We start from the raw sequence: 12,824 nt of genomic DNA on the forward strand, positions 1-12,824 counted from the left end.
TTTAGTAAACTTATTTACTTTCCAAATACTTGCACAACAAAAAATATCTATCACAACCACTTTATGAAATAGTACGAAAAGCATTAATTTGCTCAACTTTGAATTATTCCAGGAATTAAAATTTTATAGAAATTTTTCTTTTGCATAAGGAGGAATGTGTGATCTTTTGCGTCTATTTTGTGTGGGGTGGTATAGGGTATGTCATTCTTTATACCTAACACATCCCTCACCTTTTAAACACTACACTTTGCAGTTTGCATATTCTGTTGAAGTTTGATGATATTCATGAGCATAAGTAAAACAATTTTTCTTTTTTTCTCTGAAAAAAACGCAACTTTTAAATATCTATTTAAGAGGATATTAAAAATGAACCACAGTAGTAGTACAGCAGGAAAAGGGTTTGACTTACACAGAGCTGACCAGGTTTCAATCCCCTGGGCCCCGTATGGTCCCTCGTGCCTATCAGAAATGATTCCCAAGCAAAGCAGGGTGTGGCCAAATTTAACAAAATAGGAAGGGGAAAGAAGAATGAAATTAAGAACGATTTTCTACAGCAAGAGAAACTTAATGTGCACAATCACGTTAATATTGTAGGTGGCCAGTTATGACTCACTAACATGAAAGTGATTCTCTGGAGAAATAGTACTGAATTTAGCAAGGAATTTCTCAGCAGAAGTCCTCTTGGCTTGCTTTTTTGATGCCCCTTTTCCAGTTTCCATATATGACTCTAGTCTGCAAATTATGGTATATTCCCTCTTATGAGCAGGTCCTCCCTCCTGGGAAAGTGTGTATTCAGGAAACCTCCAACCATGATGAATTGCCAATTCCTGTAATGACCCAATGGGATTAAGCTGGTTCTTGGGTTGCTTGGAAGGGTCAGGCATTAAGGGATCAGGAGCTGCAAAACAAATACTTGCACTGGTTTTCAAAAATGTTTATGGCAGCCTCTGCAGCTCTAGCTTTCTCTAACTTCTTACTTGTACCTTCACCTGTGCAAGTTATGTCACCCACTGCGACTCTGAAGGTGAATGTGGGCACGTGTATCTACACATCGGACCTTTAGCACTCATAAACCCGGATGTTCTTGGTCTTCATGCCATATTCGTGTAAGACTTGAATGGGGATTTTCCCCGGTTTAGCTGTAATCATCTTGTCCGAACTGAACGTCTCCCCGTCTTCGCACCGCAGCCATGCGATGCCTGCTCTACAACACAGCGAGAAGAGCAAAACAATTTTTCTATTCAGTAAAATATCTCTTGAAACAATTTATGTTGGACTATCGTAAAGTGTCATTAAAGTGAGAAGAAGGCTGTGAGTGGCTGACTTTTAGAGCAATATTGATATACGCACTAACTTCTATCTCAGCTTTTATATTTCTTGTTGCAGTCTGAGAACTACTAAATGAAAAGTCCAAATCAAATTGATATTTAGCTTTTTCATGAGAACCCTACTCACTAATTTATGAACTCAATGCTCTTAAATGGTTAATGCCAACTAAGTAGCAATAAATATAGTCTAATTAAAAGTGGAGTGAAAAACCTTTATTTAGGAAATATATAGAGCATGTAATATAAATCTGGCCTGGTTACATACCATAATGATCTACTATTATTATCGGGCCTTAGGCCAATATATTTACCATCTTGTCTGAGGAGTTGACCTTTACAGTAATGACAGCATCACTACCAACATGAGACCCTCTCTACTATTATAGATTTTCTGCCTTTGAAAATTGCTTTAGGCTTTTTTATTACTCAGTTGCTTGAATCAAAGCATTCAGGGATTAGAATTCTGAAATAATTGGTGTGACATCTTTAAAAGTATGAAATTTTTAAAACTTAAAGCAGCATTAGTTTACATGTATTATAAATCGTTCTAAAATTATTTTAAAGTATATATTTGCTACTGAGTCTTTAATAAAACTTAAATTTGTTTTATGTCCCTACTAGGTAAAGATTGTACCTCACTAGGATACCAAGTCATCTCACACAGCTTTCTAAATTAAATGAAAACTTCTGCTCTCAGTGACAAGGTTGTTTTCATATGGCTCCCGCCTGCCTGCATCCTTTCTTCTTCCCTTTGCACTGTTGTCTCCTCAAAATTCACGTGAGAAACATGGCATTCAGACCTACACTTCAAGATAAGAGTTCTCTAGACTTGCAATGGCACTTGTAAAACTGATGGTTTTCTTATTTTAGCCATGGACAAAGAGCTATAGACCCCGAGGAAAGGATATCAGACATCAATCTGAGAAACGGTTCCTCACAGGTAATTAGTTACTGAATCTCTCCAAGGGCACATTTCTTAACCCTTTAAGGGGGCAACTGAACTAGTTGAACTTTACTCTCTATTTGCTTTTATTAAAACCTGATTTATTAAGCTTGAATATCTCAAGAGACCCAGTCTTCTGCTTTGTGACGATGGTATCCAGTAGAAATGTTTCAAAACTGCATATACATAATTTCTGGAAATTAAGTAGTGTGGTGCCACAAATCTCCTTCATCCATGTCTTCTAATCCTGTCCCCAGAAATTTTGCAGAATGTTACTTTTATTTTTACAATGGTGAGAGTTCTTAGCTCTGACTAAAACTAAATTACCTGTAAAAGATTTTTAAATTTCTACAGTTTGGACTCCATCCACTGACCTTAAATTAAAACCATAGGGTAAATGAAAGAAGAAAATAAATTTGGGGGCTATCAAAAAACATTATAAGCAATGAATTCAGATGTATTGAAAACATTGACAAATGTTGATTCACAGGCCTCTGTTTCTGTATTATTTTAATGTGTTGTCTTTCTGAATAAAATAGATTAAAAGAGAAGGAGAGTCAAATTTTACTATCAATTTTCACATTCTCCTTGACCAAGTGATTTAGATTTTATGGAATCTTCGCATGTTCTTAAATAAACAACATTTTTCTACATTGATATTAAAAATGGAATTCTTATGCTTTATCTCTCTTTTGTTTCTCCTTACTACTATCATTTATATCTTCTATTGACCATGAGAGATGTTTTCTCGATTTGTCTTTAAAACAAAGCCAATAAAAAAACATACATCCTGATTAACAACTCTTTGGTTATCAAAAATTTGAATATTTTGAGGTTTTTTCTTCAGTTTGAGGATAAAATTTAGAACTGCAAGTGATGTTTGCTATTACTATTATTGTTATTAGTTTGTTTGTTTTCTCACACCCGATGATGGTCAGGGCTCCTGGCCCTGCACTCAGGAATCACTGCTGGCAGTGCTGGGGACCATGTGGGATGCTAAAAGATGGAACCTGGTCAGCTGTGTGCAAAGTAAAGACCCTACGCACTATATTATCACTCTGATGTCTATTTGAATATTATTAAGAGGTGGGGGATGAACTTCCCTTTTACTCTTTTGAGTTCTGTGTCTTACCCAAGCAGAGTTTATTACATGCATATCTCATGTACACATGGAGGATATCAATAGAAGGAAGAATAATTAAAATGACAACTTCAGAATTAAATACTATCTTGATGGGGGTGGGGTGGGGAGAGGAGAGATTCACCACTTAGGTAAAAATAAAATTTTAGGAAAGATGAATGGATCAACCTTAGAATAGGAATTATGATAGTTCGTGACAAAGGTTGTGTAGGTGTGCTGTTGACCTGTAGTGTCTTCTCCTGTGATAAAAGTTAACCAATTTTAATTGGTAGATAGAAACTCCTGGGAAGGAATTTATGGCAATTTTGTTCTTTTTTGAGGGGTTGACATTTGAATGATAAAAGTCAAAATAAAGCCTTCCACTTACATTTTTAATTTTCAATTTACTGATGACAATAATATTACAAAGCAACAGTGTGGGGTGCCATTGTTTAAACTCCTACAGTCTTATTGCATGCGGACATATTTTGCTTCTCTTTAATATCAGTCACTTCTATATGTCAGAACACTATTGAAAACACTTTGTTTTTAAATTACTCCTCTGAATCATAATAATTTTAATTTCAATGTTTGTTACATAACATTATATGAGTAATAATTGCAGGGTTGATTATGGGACTGTGGCCAAAGCACACAAAATCCTTTTCCCTCTAAAATAGATAGCGGACAATGTTGAGGATGTGACTCATATGAAGAGTGTATTTAACCACAGTGAATTCCTGAAGCATTAAGATAATCTACTAAGGAACAGGTTTGCAATCTTGCTTTTCTTTTTTTTTTTCTGCTGACACTTTGCATCACAGTACCACAGCATTCACTAACAATAGTAGAAAGGACAAGTGAAATAGTTAAATTGCAAAGTATTTTATGTTCTATAGGCTCCTAACACTGTAACTTCAAGTCTTTATATTATGAATCAATTATGTCAATAGAAAAGAAAAAATATTTGTCTTTGTATTATATTACATTAAACTCCCTGAGAAATGGGGTACACTTTATTCTTTGTCCAATGCCTGATGCACACAATATGTGCTTCAAAAATGTTTGAAGAGATGAATAAATGAAGAAATTAAATAAGGCTTTGGAATGTTTCTTCATAAGCCTACATAGTAATAATCAATGGTTTTACCTTTAATGGGAAAATAATAACAATTTGATCATTACCTCGGATCAATTTATGACCCATGTGATTGATACCTAGAAATTTCTGAATGCTGTTCATTGTGAATGCACTGACTGGATGACTCTTCTGTTTCAGACAGTTTACTAAAGTGGGAAATTCCAAAGTGAGTGCATATACAGTCTCTGTTGCTTATAATCTATGAAGGTAAATTAATTTGTTAGTCTATAATATAAGACCGCCATTATAATTTCTTTATCTCTACTAATGTAAAAGAAAGTTCCAGGCTGTTTTCACTCGGGGTGCCCCAGAGCGGGGCAGATAAGAACCTTCCCCACACCAAGGGACCCAGCCCCGGCAGCCAACCTCCACTACCCAACCGCCACCACTCTCCAGGCTGCTTTCCAGACCACTAGGCTACCCATTTTTCATAATTAACACACCAGTTCAGACAGTAGGCAACAAATCATAGAGAATAATATATGTATACATATACCTCTTGGAGAGCCCACCACACAACAAGCTACCCGTGGCGTATTTGATATGCCAAAAACAGTAACAATAGGTCTCATTATCCTGACCTTGAAAGAGCCTCCAATCTTTGGGAAAGATGAGTAAGGAGAGGCTGCTAAAATCTCAGGGCTAGGAGGAATAGAGATGCTATGGTGCCCGCTCAACTAAATCGATCAACAACAGGATGACAGTGATACAGTGATAATATAATACCAGAATGGTGGTATACCAGTGTAAGAAACAGCACAATTTATTTTGTTTGTGTGTGGTGTGATGTGTTGGTTGTAGTGTGTGTGTGTCTATGTGTGTGTGTTAGAGGGGTGAGTTTAGAGCATAACATGCAGATTTCGGGGCTTACTCCTGGCTCTGTGCTCAGTGACCACTCCCACTGGTGCTTGGGAGATTCTACATAATGCCAGGTATTGAAGGGATGTCAGCCACATGTAAGGAAAATATCTTCACCCCTGTACTGTTTTTGCTTGTCTGAAACACCATTTTTGAAAAACACTAAGTTTCCACTTTTATGCTCTATTTTATAAAAATCCTCTACAGAAATCTGAGATTCTTACCCTATTTTAAAAATGTCAAGTGATTTTTCACTTTATATTATTTGAGGAAGGGTTAGAGGAAATACGTTTTTTCAAAAACTTAATGTGGCAAAATAGAAAAGAGACTAGTAAGGAGACCACTTATTTTTCTCTTCATCGAATTTCTGCCTTGGCTTTTAAATTATGATTCAAGAGACAAGCCTTCCAAGAAAAAGAGAAAATTTGCTTTGCAGAGTAATCAACTATCAGAAGAGTCTGAGCACAATATTTAAGATCTTGAATATGATTGAGGCCAAATATGCCCAGGCACTGAGCTAACTGAGGAGCAGGAGCTGTAGCACAATATGGCAGAAATAGGTGAATTCTTCCCATACCTGAATTGAGAAAAACGCTTTCGATGTTAACATGAATCTTTCAGAGCAGAGGGATACCTTGGCTTTTGTTGCGCTGGTGCATTGCCTGCCATGTTTGTTTATTTGATACTTCCTGGTGAGTGTAATGAAGCATGAAATGATTTTTATGAGTCGTGATCTTTAATCCTAGTTTCTGACTCATCTGTGTCTCTTTTTTCACTGCCTTTTGTTTTAAACTGGCCAGAAGCAATGCATAAGGGAACATTCCAGCTGGAAAAAGGCAGAATTATAGGTCGGATGAAATACTTTCTATGTGGGTCTGACTGCTTTCCCTTTCGACCAAGGCTCTTATGCCCTACACCTGGCAAATATTTAGGGGTTCCTCATCCTGTGTCTGTCCCAGAGCAGGCAGTCTATTCCATGCTTCCTTCTGCTCAGTTAGACACATCAGGAAAGACAATGGCCTAACAGATGCTGATATTCAGGCTGGATCAGCCTATGTTGATTTTATGCTTATTAGTCTGAGCTAGTCACAGCCAGCTGGTTGCTGTTTGCCTTTACTGAGCAGTGGAAATACACACAACTCCAACAGCCTCCTGTGTACATATACACCCAGGTGTTGGCTGCCTTAAAAATTCATCCCATAGCATGAAGATGATTTTTGATTACTTATGTTGTGCTTTATGTGGTTTGTTTTCTTTGTGTGTGAGGGGGAGGAGTAGAGAGGATTTAGTCTTAGGACAGATGCTGAGGAGGAATAATGAGGGCCCAGTTTATAAGACAAATATATTTGAGTCCTAATATTTGGATTTTGCACTAAGTGGAGAAAGAAGTTCAATTCTGTTAGCATGTTAGTTTCTTTCTCATCACGGTGAGACGCCAGTAGAGTTTTTAAAGACCCACAAGCAAGCTGCCTTTCAGGCAGAACAGATGAAATGTTTCCTGGGAAGACAGGTGTCATGCTGTCTAGTGCTTCAGCATCCACTGAGTACGATTTTATTAGTCCCTGGAGTGAAATGTTTTGAACTGGCCAGTAAGCACAGGGTCCTGCTGTGTCTTGCTCCACATCAGAAGTAGAAGTTGGCTGAATGCTTCAGGCATTGTCCTACCTAATCATGAAGGGGAATGGGAAGTTGTTTTTATAGTTGAAATTTAGCCTTCTTATCTACTTGATATGCTTGGCTCATTTTAAAAAAGTACTTAGGTGTATATTTTTATAAAAATATATATGCACATATATGTGTATGTAGATTAAGTTTAAGTCTCCAACCTACCTGTTCTATAATACAATCTTGTCCCCGTGATCCTATATTCTGTTATATTAGGTATTTTGACTATTGTTTGCTTCCCTAAACATCTTGCCCACCCTTTTATATTATATTTGCAATGCTGTATTTCTAAAGAGATAATAGACATTATTTTCCTCACACTTGTTTTTCATTAAATCATATCAGAAATAAAATTATAGTAGTTAAGTGTATAGTTTGTTTATTAGAACTGTTCCTTGATTGCTGTTAGATATATCCAAGGTAGGAGTATTAATATTCACTTTCAGATCTGGTTTAAGAAAATTGTGAGATAGATTAAAGCATTAACATATTCTTGTTCTATATTTTAGTGAATGCTTTGGTTAAGGATGTTGCTGTGCTTATCAAATTTGTGGATGTCTGTCAAATATAAAATATACCAAAATATATTTTTTAAAAGTATTGAGGCAGTGTGGTTTGCAATAGGATTAATATTGTTGCTTTATCCTTACAATGGGCTGGAGTGATAGCACACGGATAGTGTGTTTGTCTTGCATTCAGTTGACCCAGGTTCGATTCCTCCATCTCTCTCGGAGATCCTGCCAAGCTACCAAGAGTATCTCACTCACATGCCAGAGCTGGCAAGCTACCCATGATATATTCAATATGACAAAAACAGTAACAAGTCTCACAATGGAGACATTACTGGTGTCCGTTTGAGCAAATCGATGAGCAATAAGATGACAGTCACAGTGACCCTTACAATACTATTTCACCACACCCAAAAGCAGAGTGTCAATATTCCTCCACCATTTTTCCACTGTTTCTTTTTCCCCGTCACTTTTTGGAAACCTCAGTTCTCAGTTCCCTTGGTAGTATCTCCAGGGTTGTTTCTGTTGGGCGTTGTCTAGTCCATTTACTTTATTTCTTTCCATACTACTTATGAGCAAGATAATTCAGTATTTGTCTTTTTACTTCTGATTCACTTCAGTTAGCATGACAATCTCCAGTACTGTTCAAGATGAAGCAAAACACAGTATTTCATCTATTCTCACAGAGGTATAACATTACATTATGTTTATATACTGCCATTTTTTTATCCTTTCATCTGTTGTTGGGCACTGGCTTGTTTCCAAATCTCATCTTTTGTAAATAGCTCTTTAATGAATATAGTTTTGCATATTCCCTTAATGTTTTCGTATTCATTAGAATAGATGCCCAGACATGGCTTGGTGGGACATACGGAAAAGCTGCTTTTAATCCTAGTAGAGGTATACATATTGGTTTTCATAAAAACTGAACCAGATAACACTCTCACCACTAAAAAACTGGAAGATTTTGTTAATGCATTCCACCATCACTGAGTGTTTCTAGACATTTTTGCAAAGGCCATTCTCATAAGGTGAACTGATATTTCATTGTCATTTTTTTTTAAAAAAGGGGAGAGTAAATATGTAGTAAAATTACCTTTTTGTATTCCTTTACCCAAGATTAGTTTCTTTCTTTTAAAAAAAAAAGTAATTAATTTTTTAAATTGAATCACACTGGTATACACAGTTACAAAGTTATTCATGATTGGGTTTCAGACATACAGTGTTCCAGCACCCATCCCTTATAGTGATACACTAATGTATATCACTACCAATGTCCCCATTCTCCCTTCTACCCCCTCCCTGCAACCTGCTTCTATGATAGATTCTTTTCCTTTTCTCTCTTACTATCTCTCCATCTTTTGGGTGAGCAAAGCAGATACTAAAAGGTTACCATGTTTGTCCCTTTACTTATTTTCAGCACACAATTCTTGTCCAGAGTGATCATTTGCAATATCTTTGTCATAGTGGTTACTTCTCTATCCTAGTCATCCTCCTCTCACCACCATTTATGGCAAACTTCCAACTGTGGACCAGTTCCTGTGACTCTTACTTCTACTCTCCTCAGTTATTAGCCTCATACTATTTTTTTAAATTATTTCCCACAAACTAGTCCAATAATTCTATGTCTGTCTCTCTCCCTCTGATTAATTTCATTTAGCATGATACTCTTCATGTCCATCCACTTATATGTGGATTTCATGACTTAATTTTTTCTGTTGGCTGCATAGTATACCACTGTGTAGATATACCCCATAGATTCTTTATCTAGCGGCCTGTTCTCAGGCACACAAGTTGTTTCCAGATTCTGGTTATTGGAATAGTGCTGCAATGAGTGTGGAAGCGCAGATAGCATTTCTGCTGTGTCATTTTGGGGTCCCACAACATGTTCCCAGAAGTAGTAATTCCGGGTTATATGAAAGCTCAATTTCTAGCTTTTATAGGAACGCTCATATTGTTTTCCAAAACAGCTGGACTAGTTTGAATTCCCACCAACAATGAAGGAGTGTTCCTTTCTACCCACACCCACACAGCACAAGTTGCTCTTGTTCTTTTTGTTGTGTGTCAGTTTCTGTGGTGTAAGATGATACCTCATTGTTATTTTGATCTCTCTGGTCTCTCTGATGATTAGCAATGCATAGCATTTTCCCTGTGTCTTTTGGCCATTTGTATTTCTTCTTTGAGAAAATTTCTGTTAGCTTCTTCTCATTTTTTGATGAGATTGGATTTTTATTCTTACAAAGTTCTACCAATGCCTTACTTATCTGGAATATTAATCCGTTTTCAGATGGTTATTGGGTAAATATTTTTCCCATACTTTGGGCTGACTTTGCATATTGGTCATCATTTCTTTTTTTTTTTTTATAGTTTATTTTTAATTAGTGAGTCAACGTGAGGGTACAGTTACAGATTTATACATTTTTGTGCTCATGTTTCTCCCTTACAGAGTTTGATAACCCATCCCTTCACCAGTGCCCATTCTCCACCACCAGTAAACCCAACATCCCACCCCCCCTTCCCAGTCCCGTCTCCCCCCACCCCACCCTGCCACTATGGCAGGGAATTCCCTTTTGTTCTCTCTCTCTGGTTAGGTGTTGTGGTTTGCAATAAAGGTGTTGAGTGGCCATTGCGTTCAGTCTCTAGTCTATATTTGGCCCGCATCATCTTTCCCCCTCATGACCAACAAAAAAATATGGAACGCTTCACGAATTTGCGTGTCATCCTTGCGCAGGGGCCATGCTAATCTTCTCTGTATCGTTCCAATTTTAGTATATGTGCTGCCGAAGCGAGCACTGGTCATCATTTCTTTTGAGGTGCAGAAGCTTCTTAGTGTAATGTAGCCCGAATATGTTTTCATTTCCCTGCAAAGAATGAAAGCTTGAATTTTTCTCTTTCCTATTTGGATGCTCTTGGTATCTTTTTCTTACCTAACTGCAATGGCAAGTGCTTCTAGTACAATATTGAATAAGATTGGCAAGAGTGGAAATCCTTATCTGGTTCTTGATCTTAAGGGGAAACCCTTTAATTTTTCTCCATTGAGAATTATTATTGTGGGCTTGTGATAAATGACTTTAACTATATTGAGGAAAGTTCCTTCAACTCCCATTTTGTTTCCAATTTTTTGTTTTTTGTTTTTGTTTTGGGTGGGGGTCACATCCAGCAATGCACAGGAGTCACTCCTTGCTCTGCACTCAGGAATTACCCCTGGTGGTGCTAGGGGAACATAAGGGATGCTGGGAATTGAACCCGCGTTGGCCACATGCAAGCAAATGCCCTTCCCGCTGTGCTAGCGCTCCAGCCCCTGTTTACAGTTTTTATAGTGAATTTGTGCTGGATCTTGTCAAATGCTTTCTCTGCAACTATTGATGTGATCATATTGCTTTTATCTTTTTTAATGATATCATTTATTGTGTTAATTGACTTGCAAATGTTAAACCATCCTTATATCCCCAGAGTGAATCCTACTTGTTTCCAGCATATAATCTTTTTGGTAAATTGGATTCTATTTTCTTTTGTTGTTTTTTAGGATCTTAGCATCTGTTTTCATTAGGAATGCAGGTGTATAATTCTCCTTGGGGTGGGGGAGGGGGGTTGTTTCTCTCCTTTTGGTATTAGGGTGATATTTGCCTCATAGAAACTGGGAGTGTTTCTATTTCTTCAATTTCCTGAAAAAGTTTGAAAAGGATTGGCAGTAGGTACTTTTAAAAGGTTTGGAAGATTTCAATTGTAAACACAATTGGACTTGGGGTTCTGGGCTTTTGTTTTGGGGAAGAACTTTGATTACCATTTCAGTTTCCTTGATGGTGATAGAGCTGTTCAGGTATTCAAAATCTTTTTGGTTCAGCCTGGGGTGGTTATAAGAATTCAGGAATGTATTTGTCTCTTCAAGGTTCTCTTCTTTCCTACCCCTTTAGTATCTTAATGATTCTTATGCTGTTCCTCTTGAATTTATTCCAATGCTTTCCTATCATCTGTTGGTTTAGTTTGAAGCTCTTTTCCATCTCCTGATGTTGGGATTTTCTGTACCTCACCAAGATTGAGTTTCTCTTGGATCAAAACAGAAAAAACTTTTGGATCCTGCTCAATAGGGTTATTAATAATTGATTAAAATTGATGCTGAAATAAAACAGCAATCTATGGATTTGAACATACTCCCTGGTTCTAATTCCACCAGTATCAGAAACATAAATTATGAGGCCTGGGTAAAGCTATTTCTCCTCTGCAAACCTGTGTTATTGTTATCCCCCCATTTCTAAAACCTGAAATTTGTACTATTTATTTCAGATGTTTTTTAAAAACTGTGATATTCTATTATCATGTCATTCCATGTGTAAAACAAAACATAAAATTGTGCCAACTTGGGGCTGGAGCGATAGCACAGTGGGTAAGGCGTTTGTCTTGCAAGCAGCCGACCTGGGTTCGATTTTCAGCATCCCATATGGTCCCCTAAGCACCGCCAGGGATAATTCATGAGCTGAGTGCAGAGCCAGGAGTAACCCCTATGCATCACCGGGTGTGACCCAAAAAGCAAAAAAAAAAAATTGTGCCAACTTTTTAAAAAAATAATTCAATAGTAAATGGTATCAGATAAAGGAAAATGGAATCACTAACATAAGATGCGGATAAGTTTCTCTAAGTTTTAAGTTTGATTTCATACCACTTCCTATTGTATATAAAGAATAATGTTAGTCGGGTAGAGCTTTTTTTTTGTTTCTGTTTGTTTCCTTATTTGGGGTCTACATCTGACTGTGCTCAGGGCTTACTCCTAACTCTGAGCTCAGGATCACTTTTGGAGGTGCTCAGGGGACTATATGGGGTCTGGGAGATCAAAACAGTATTTTCCATGTGCAAGGGAAACACCTTGCCAGCTGTACTATATCTCCAACCTCTTGAGGGAAAAGTTTTATGATAAAATAAGTGGGAAAATTCTATCAAGAAATGACGACTATTTAACCATTCTTATAAAAAAAATTAAAAGTAGCATATGGGAGTCCTATATTCAAAATACTAATTATATTTAAGTAAAAATCATTAAATTTATTCTTTTGAAAATGTAAAGATCACAAAGTTCAAGTAGATGATTTCACCTAAATGAATATTTTTTCTAAACTAAAAAATGTCCAACAGGGGCTCGAGAGATAATATAGGAGCTAGAGCACTTGCCTCACATGACTGACTTAGTTTTATTTCCAGCACCCCAAGGTCTTTTATAATATTTTTTCTTTTTGGGTCACACGTGGTGATGCACCAGGATTACTCC

At 37.0% G+C, this 12,824-nt stretch overlaps 1 non-coding gene and 1 pseudogene across 1 annotated transcript; both read right to left on the minus strand.

Moving 5' to 3' along the window:
- Positions 1 to 602: 602 nt before the first annotated feature.
- Positions 603 to 1,182, minus strand: LOC101553676 (interferon-inducible double-stranded RNA-dependent protein kinase activator A-like; annotated as a pseudogene).
- A 9,068-nt stretch (positions 1,183 to 10,250) lies between these two features.
- LOC129402762 (U6 spliceosomal RNA) lies at positions 10,251 to 10,357 on the minus strand. Its single transcript, XR_008628807.1, has one exon. It is a non-coding gene; the product is annotated as a U6 spliceosomal RNA (small nuclear RNA).
- Positions 10,358 to 12,824: the final 2,467 nt, after the last annotated feature.

Source organism: Sorex araneus, chromosome 2 (genome assembly GCF_027595985.1).
Source record: "Sorex araneus isolate mSorAra2 chromosome 2, mSorAra2.pri, whole genome shotgun sequence".
NCBI lineage: Eukaryota > Metazoa > Chordata > Mammalia > Eulipotyphla > Soricidae > Sorex > Sorex araneus.